This window comes from Bos indicus x Bos taurus, chromosome 5, assembly GCF_003369695.1.
Source record: "Bos indicus x Bos taurus breed Angus x Brahman F1 hybrid chromosome 5, Bos_hybrid_MaternalHap_v2.0, whole genome shotgun sequence".
NCBI lineage: Eukaryota > Metazoa > Chordata > Mammalia > Artiodactyla > Bovidae > Bos > Bos indicus x Bos taurus.
In genome coordinates this window covers 71,513,016-71,519,291 of record NC_040080.1, presented here as the reverse complement: position 1 = coordinate 71,519,291, position 6,276 = coordinate 71,513,016, and the positions used below count along the sequence as shown (strand labels likewise).

General features: G+C 41.3%; 1 long non-coding RNA gene across 1 annotated transcript; it reads left to right on the top strand.

Moving 5' to 3' along the window:
* The first annotated feature begins 1,792 nt into the window (after window positions 1–1,792).
* On the top strand, window positions 1,793–3,593 carry LOC113892934. The gene is made up of 3 exons (XR_003511175.1): window positions 1,793–2,304; window positions 3,157–3,217; window positions 3,525–3,593. It is a non-coding gene; the product is annotated as an uncharacterized LOC113892934 (long non-coding RNA).
* The last annotated feature ends 2,683 nt before the right edge of the window (window positions 3,594–6,276 follow it).

Genomic DNA, 6,276 nt, shown 5'->3' with positions numbered 1-6,276 from the left:
GGTTATCAGTTCAAAGGAGAAACTGAGGCTAGGGGTTGCTGAAGATCATAAAATAATTCAGAAGCAATAATAATAATCCTAGTGGAGGGGATTCCAAAATTGCGTCCTGGAGAACACTGATTGCTCAAGATGTTAATAAGATTTACATGAAAACAGGATTCTGGGGTCAAATAAGTCTAAGAGATGGAGTGTGTGTGTGTGTGCGCGTGTGTATGCACACTCTCAGTTGTTTCTGACCCTTTGTGACCCCATGGACTGTAGCCTGCCAGGCTCCTCTGTCCATGGAATTTTCCAGACAAAAATACTGGAGTCGGTTGTCATTTCACACACAGAGGATCTTCCTGACCCAGGGATCAAACCCGTGTCTCCTGCATCTCCTGCATTGGCAGGTGGGTTTTTTTCTTACCACTAGCGCCACCTGGGAAGCCCAAGAGATGGAGAGTTACAGAAAATTAGGGAGTTATCTTTATGATAGCACTGCTCAGAGATTGTACTAATGAGCCTTGTATACCTTCAAGAGGGGACTAATCTGTGGCAGTCCCCAAACTTATTTAATCAGAGATATTTCTGCCCTAAAGCATTTCCCAGGAATAAAATTCCATACAGCACACTTCAGATCAGATCAGATCAGTCGCTCAGTCGTGTCCGACTCTTTGCGACCCCATGAATCGCAGCATGCCAGGCCTCCCTGTCCATCACCAACTCCCAGAGTTCACTGAGACTCATGTCCATCGAGTCAGTGATGCCATCCAGCCATCTCATCCTCAGGGGGAGCAAAACCCTAGAATAGATTGAAGTCTCCGGAGGGGGTTTCTCTACCACACCCTTTTTTCCTTCAGAATTTTTAATGTTATCCTATCTCTTTGTAGGTAATCCAAGGAAAACTGAAACTTATAGCTCACAACACAAAGAACTTCCAATTTAAATTGTAAATCGGCTGGTTTTAGATAATTTGCTTATTTTCCCATGATGTATTCCAGAATGAATTGAGCATTCTGGCTTTACTCATTTAAAGCAGTATTAAAAGACACTTCCATTACTGTAAGTACTTTTAAACTTTAAATTTAAGTTTGTAGTTCACAGAACTAGTTTTATCAACAGAAGGATAAATGAATCCCTATCGTGAATTAATTTTCTAGATGTTTAAGTCCCACCAACATTCAGGAAGCCCATGTGAATTACCTAGGTAAAGCATGTGTCTCTACATCAGTTGCCTTGCTACTGTGCTTACAGTGATTCATCAATTTTTAATTGCCACACCGCTTCTTAAAAATTAGTCAACTTTAAATCAGAGGTGGAGGGGTGGACAGAGAACAAAAGGCGACCATCTAAACACTAATAGCCTGGGAACAAAAGGCTCCAGCCCTGTCACTCTCTAGGTACCCATTCTCACCCAAGATCCCCAATATGGCACATTTTAAGCTAGATGTTGACCTCCTTATGCCCCTCTCTGGGCCCTGCCTTTATTCCTAAGAGTTGGCTCTCAAGCCCAAAGTGCTCTGAATGCATCAAGCACTCTAATAAAGAGATGGAGCAGCTAGCATTCCCTTCACTTTGCTTCTAAATCACTGTTGTTCTTGGGTGCTCATGCCCTTAAACGGGGCTCTTCTAACAGCAATTAATCATTCCTGGGAACAAGACAGGATCCTAGGTTAGTGATAGGGCTTTTCCAGGATAATAAAGAAAAATTTTTAATTTCCGCCTTTATAGTTCTTTATATGTGAAAGTGTTAGTCACTCAGTCATGTTTGACTCTGCAACCCCATGGACTGTAGCCTGTCCATGTGGCCACGTGGCACAGCAGTCCTCCTGGGTTCCCTTAGCCTGCTGTTCTCCACCTGGGTCCCCCTTCCCAATAAAGCCTCTTGCTTTGTCTGCATATGTTCTGCTGTTCTCCACCTGGGTGTCTCTTCCCAATAAAGCCTCTTGCTTTGTCTGCATATGTTCTGCTGTTCTCCACCTGGGTGTCTCTTCCCAATAAAGCCTCTTGCTTTGTCTGCATATGTGTCTCCTTGGACAATTCAATTCCGAGTTTTAGACAAAAGCCCACTCTCAGGTCCTGGAAGGGGTCCGCCTTCCTGCAACAATATAAGGTAATATTCATAGATTCCAAGAATCACAATGTGAATATATCTTTGCAGCCACCATTCAACCCATTACAGAGATCATCATTAAGGACCACAGACTATGCTGAGAATTACGGTTACCCAGAGCTACAGGCAGGAAATGCTGTCCCCAGGAAGCTACAGCCTATCAACAGAAACAGAGCTCATAAGAAGAAGTCAACCACAGGAAACATGAAATGGTACGGCTGATGCGAAAACAGGTTGGCAGTTTCTTAAAAAGTTAGACACAGACTTATATGATGAGGCAATTCCACTCTTATGTATATACCCAAGGGAAATGGAAACTAGGCTTATACAAAGACTTACACATGAATGTTCACAGCAGGGTTATTCATAACGGCCCCCAAACGGAAGCAGCCCAAATGTCCATCAACTGGCAAGTGATTAAACACAATGAACACCAGCCACTCAGCAATAAAAAGGAATGAAAAATTGATACATGCTACAACATGGAAGAACTTCACACTAACTGAAAAGAAGTCAAACACAAAAGACCACACTTTGCACGATTCCATTCATATGAAATGTCCAGAAAAGGCAAATCTGTAAGAAGTCATATTACTAGTTGGTTCTGGGCCTGGAGGGTGGGAAACAGGGATTGACTGCCAATGGACATGAAGGATCTTATTGAGGTAACAGAGCTACTGTGAAACTGGATTTTGGGGATGGTTGCAAAATTCAGTAAACTTACCCCCCAAAAAAGATCATTGAATTATATAGTTAAGATGGGTAACTTTCATGGTATACAAATTACACTTCAATGAAATTATTTTTTGAAGTGAATATAGCACAAGGCCACATATGCTAAAGGTGAAGTGAGTGATGTAAAGGTTGACAAAAGAATATGAGTGTGGAGTATGCGTGTGTCAATGCTGTGTGTGTAATCTGGGTTGGCAGACAAGCACAGCTGAGGAGAAGACCCACTCAGAGGCGCAATGGGAAAGGTCAGGTTCAGATTTGGCCCCATAGTCCATGGGGTCATTCTTTCCTCTGCTCTTTTCTTGATCTCCTGCATATCCACCCTTGGCCAGTTTCCTGGAGACCAGAAGTCTTGTGGCCCAGTGGACTTACTGAGCTTAGCTTGGCCCAAAGGTGAGTGTCAGCAAAGCAAGTCACCCATCTCTACTTCCACATATATAGCTCTCCTTCAGGCCAGCTGGAGCCTCCTCCATCAGGTAGAGAGGGGTTCTGGGGGTCAAGACATATTTAGCCTGCAGTGGTCTAGCCCAGGCCTTCCATAGCTGAATGATAATACTTTCCCATGTCCCCTTGGATCAATTCCATGTTATTTCCTATGGGTTTTCGCACAAGATGGACAGAAAGCTCTGGGCTGGTTGTTTAACTCTGACATAGTATTATTGAAAACATTTCTTAAAATGATGACTTTCCATGTATTTAGGGATCAACCAGGCCACCTAACCTGCTGCTGCTGCTAAGTCACCTCAGTCATGTCCGACTCTGTGTGACCCCATAGACGGCAGCTCACCAGGCTGCCCCATCCCTGGGATTCTCCAGGCAAGAACACTGGAGTGGGTTGCCATTTCCTTCTCCAGTGCATGAAAGTAAAAAGTGAAAAGTGAAGTCGCTTAGTCGTGTCCAACTCTTAGCGGCCCCATGGACTGCAGCCTACCAGGCTCCTCTGTCCATGGGATTTTCCAGGCAAGAGTACTGGAGTGGGGTGCCATTGCCTTCTCCTAACCTAACCTTGGCTTAGTGATTACACACCAGAGGTACACATCAATGACAAAAACTTGTTCGCAATAAATAAAAGTGAATGAATCCTATTTTTGAGAGTTTGAAATCTTCTAACTTAAAAGGAAACAGAGTGGAAATGGGAGTAATATTCTCTTTTCTCTCAAACATCTCAGGTCTTAGGGTCTTTTATAAAGCAGACTAAAAATAGATGCTCATTAGATTGATTTGTTCAAAAGGAACAATAATGACATTCCCTTTTTCTAAAATTCCAGACCTGTATAACCATCAGCCAACTCCCCTTTGGATATCCAACAGAAAAAAAAATATTCATTAAAAAAAATAGGTTCCTTCAGGAGACAATCCCTCTGAGAGAGGGCTGTACCTTGCTCCAGCCGGTACTCTGACATGCAGGTGATTTCTTAAATCATTCTAGATATAGTGACAAAAATGCCATTGATCTTTTCCTTTCTGCTAACATAACAAGAAAATGGCTCTGGAGATTAACTCTAGAAATTTTTCTTTCATACAATTATTAGTGATTTTTTTTTAATCTCTGAAAGACCTAGGGTCAATTTTAGAAGTTAGCTATGCACTGTCAAATTGCCCACTGTTCGCCTTGGGTCTCCACTCCAGTGTTCTTGCCTGGAGAATCCCAGGGACGGGGGAGCCTGGTGGGCTGCCGTCTATGGGGTCACACAGAGTCGGACACGACTGAAGTGACTTAGCAGCAGCAGCAGCAGCCTTGGGTCTCAAGTCACATGTTATAAAGATGTGAAGAAATACAGTCTGTAATATATTGAAGGCAGGAGGAGAAGGGGATGACAGAGGATGAGATGGTTGGATGGCATCACCAACTGAATGGACATGAGTTTAGGTGAACTCCGGGAGTTGGTGACGGGGAGGCCTGACATGCTGCAGTCCATGGGGTCACAAAGAGTCAGACACGACTGAGCGACTGAACTGAACTGAATATATTGTCAACTGCTAGTGCATGCATGCTCAGTCAGTAAGTCCTGTCCAGCTCTTTGTGACCCCATAGACTGTAGTCTGACAGACTCCCCTGTCCATGGAATTCTCCAGGCAAGAATATTGGAGTGGGCTGCCGATTCCTACTCTAGGGGATCTTTCTGACCTAGGGATCTAACCTGTGTCTCCTGCATTGGCAGGCAGATTCTTTACCACTGGGAAACCTGGGAAGCCCTCTATTGCTATTAAAAACATAAATTAATACAACCAAACTGGAAAAGTTTCACATTATCTTGAAAAGTTGAACCTCCACATCCTCGATGACCCAGAAATTCGTCTCCTAAGTATATACCCTACAGAGAGTTTGCATATAATGGCTCAGAAATCACAAACAAAATGTTTACACCAGTGTCATTTATCATACCAAAGAGTTAGAAACAACCCTACTTCCCACTGATAAGACACTGGATTAATAAATGGTGGTATATATACATAAGAGAATAGTATAAAGCAGTAAAAATAAATGAGTTGCAGTTGTAGAAATCAAACATTTTAGAAATACAATGTTGAAGTGCAGTACGACTCCATCTTCAAAATAGGCAAAACTAAACAATATACCATTTGGGACACATTAAAAAAGCAATGTTTCTCTGTAAAGATGCTGAGAAAGGGGACTGGGAGGCACTCATGGGGATTTCAAAAGAATTGATGATGTCCTACTTCTTAAACTGGGCGGTGGGTTTAAGAGTATTTTTTTTCCCTAAATATATTCACTTGGTGTGTACAAATTATCCCTAACAAAAATGAAAATAAATCTTAATATTTGCTACAATCTATCAATAAGGAATGTGATCAGGTGATCAATAACTAATAAGCTAAATTTTAAATCTTCAAATTTACTAGTAGTCAGATAATTGTGAAAGTTTTTAACGTAAAATTTTAAAATGAGTAGCATTCTTCAGCATTCAGATTAACAAAGGTTAACTTTTGCATGTATTAATGTAATGAGATGAACATTTATGCTGCTAAAAGCATAAATCAGAACTTTTCTAAAAATCTATTTAATGATATATATCATAAAGCCTTAAAATTTTTTCCTTTGACTCAGTAACCCCATGAAATCTCAGAATCACAAGAGATTCAGTCAAAGATTTAGACCCTATATAGCACTGTTCACAAGTAGCTAAAAATGCAAAAACATTTATACATTCATGCAACAAATATTTAATGAGCAACTAACTACCTGCAAAGCAGTGTTTGGAGCACCTGCAATATATTGGTGAACAAAATAGACAAATACTCCACCCTCATGGAATTTACATTACTGTGGGAGAATAAGATAATAAATGGTAAATTTAATAAATAAAGTATAATCCTATGTGAGAAAATAATAGATACTGAAGAAAAATAAAAAAGACAAAAGAGAGCAAGAGTGATCAGGCGTGGCTAGAGGCAAGAAAAAAAGGAACAGTTTGCTTCCTGGGAACGCC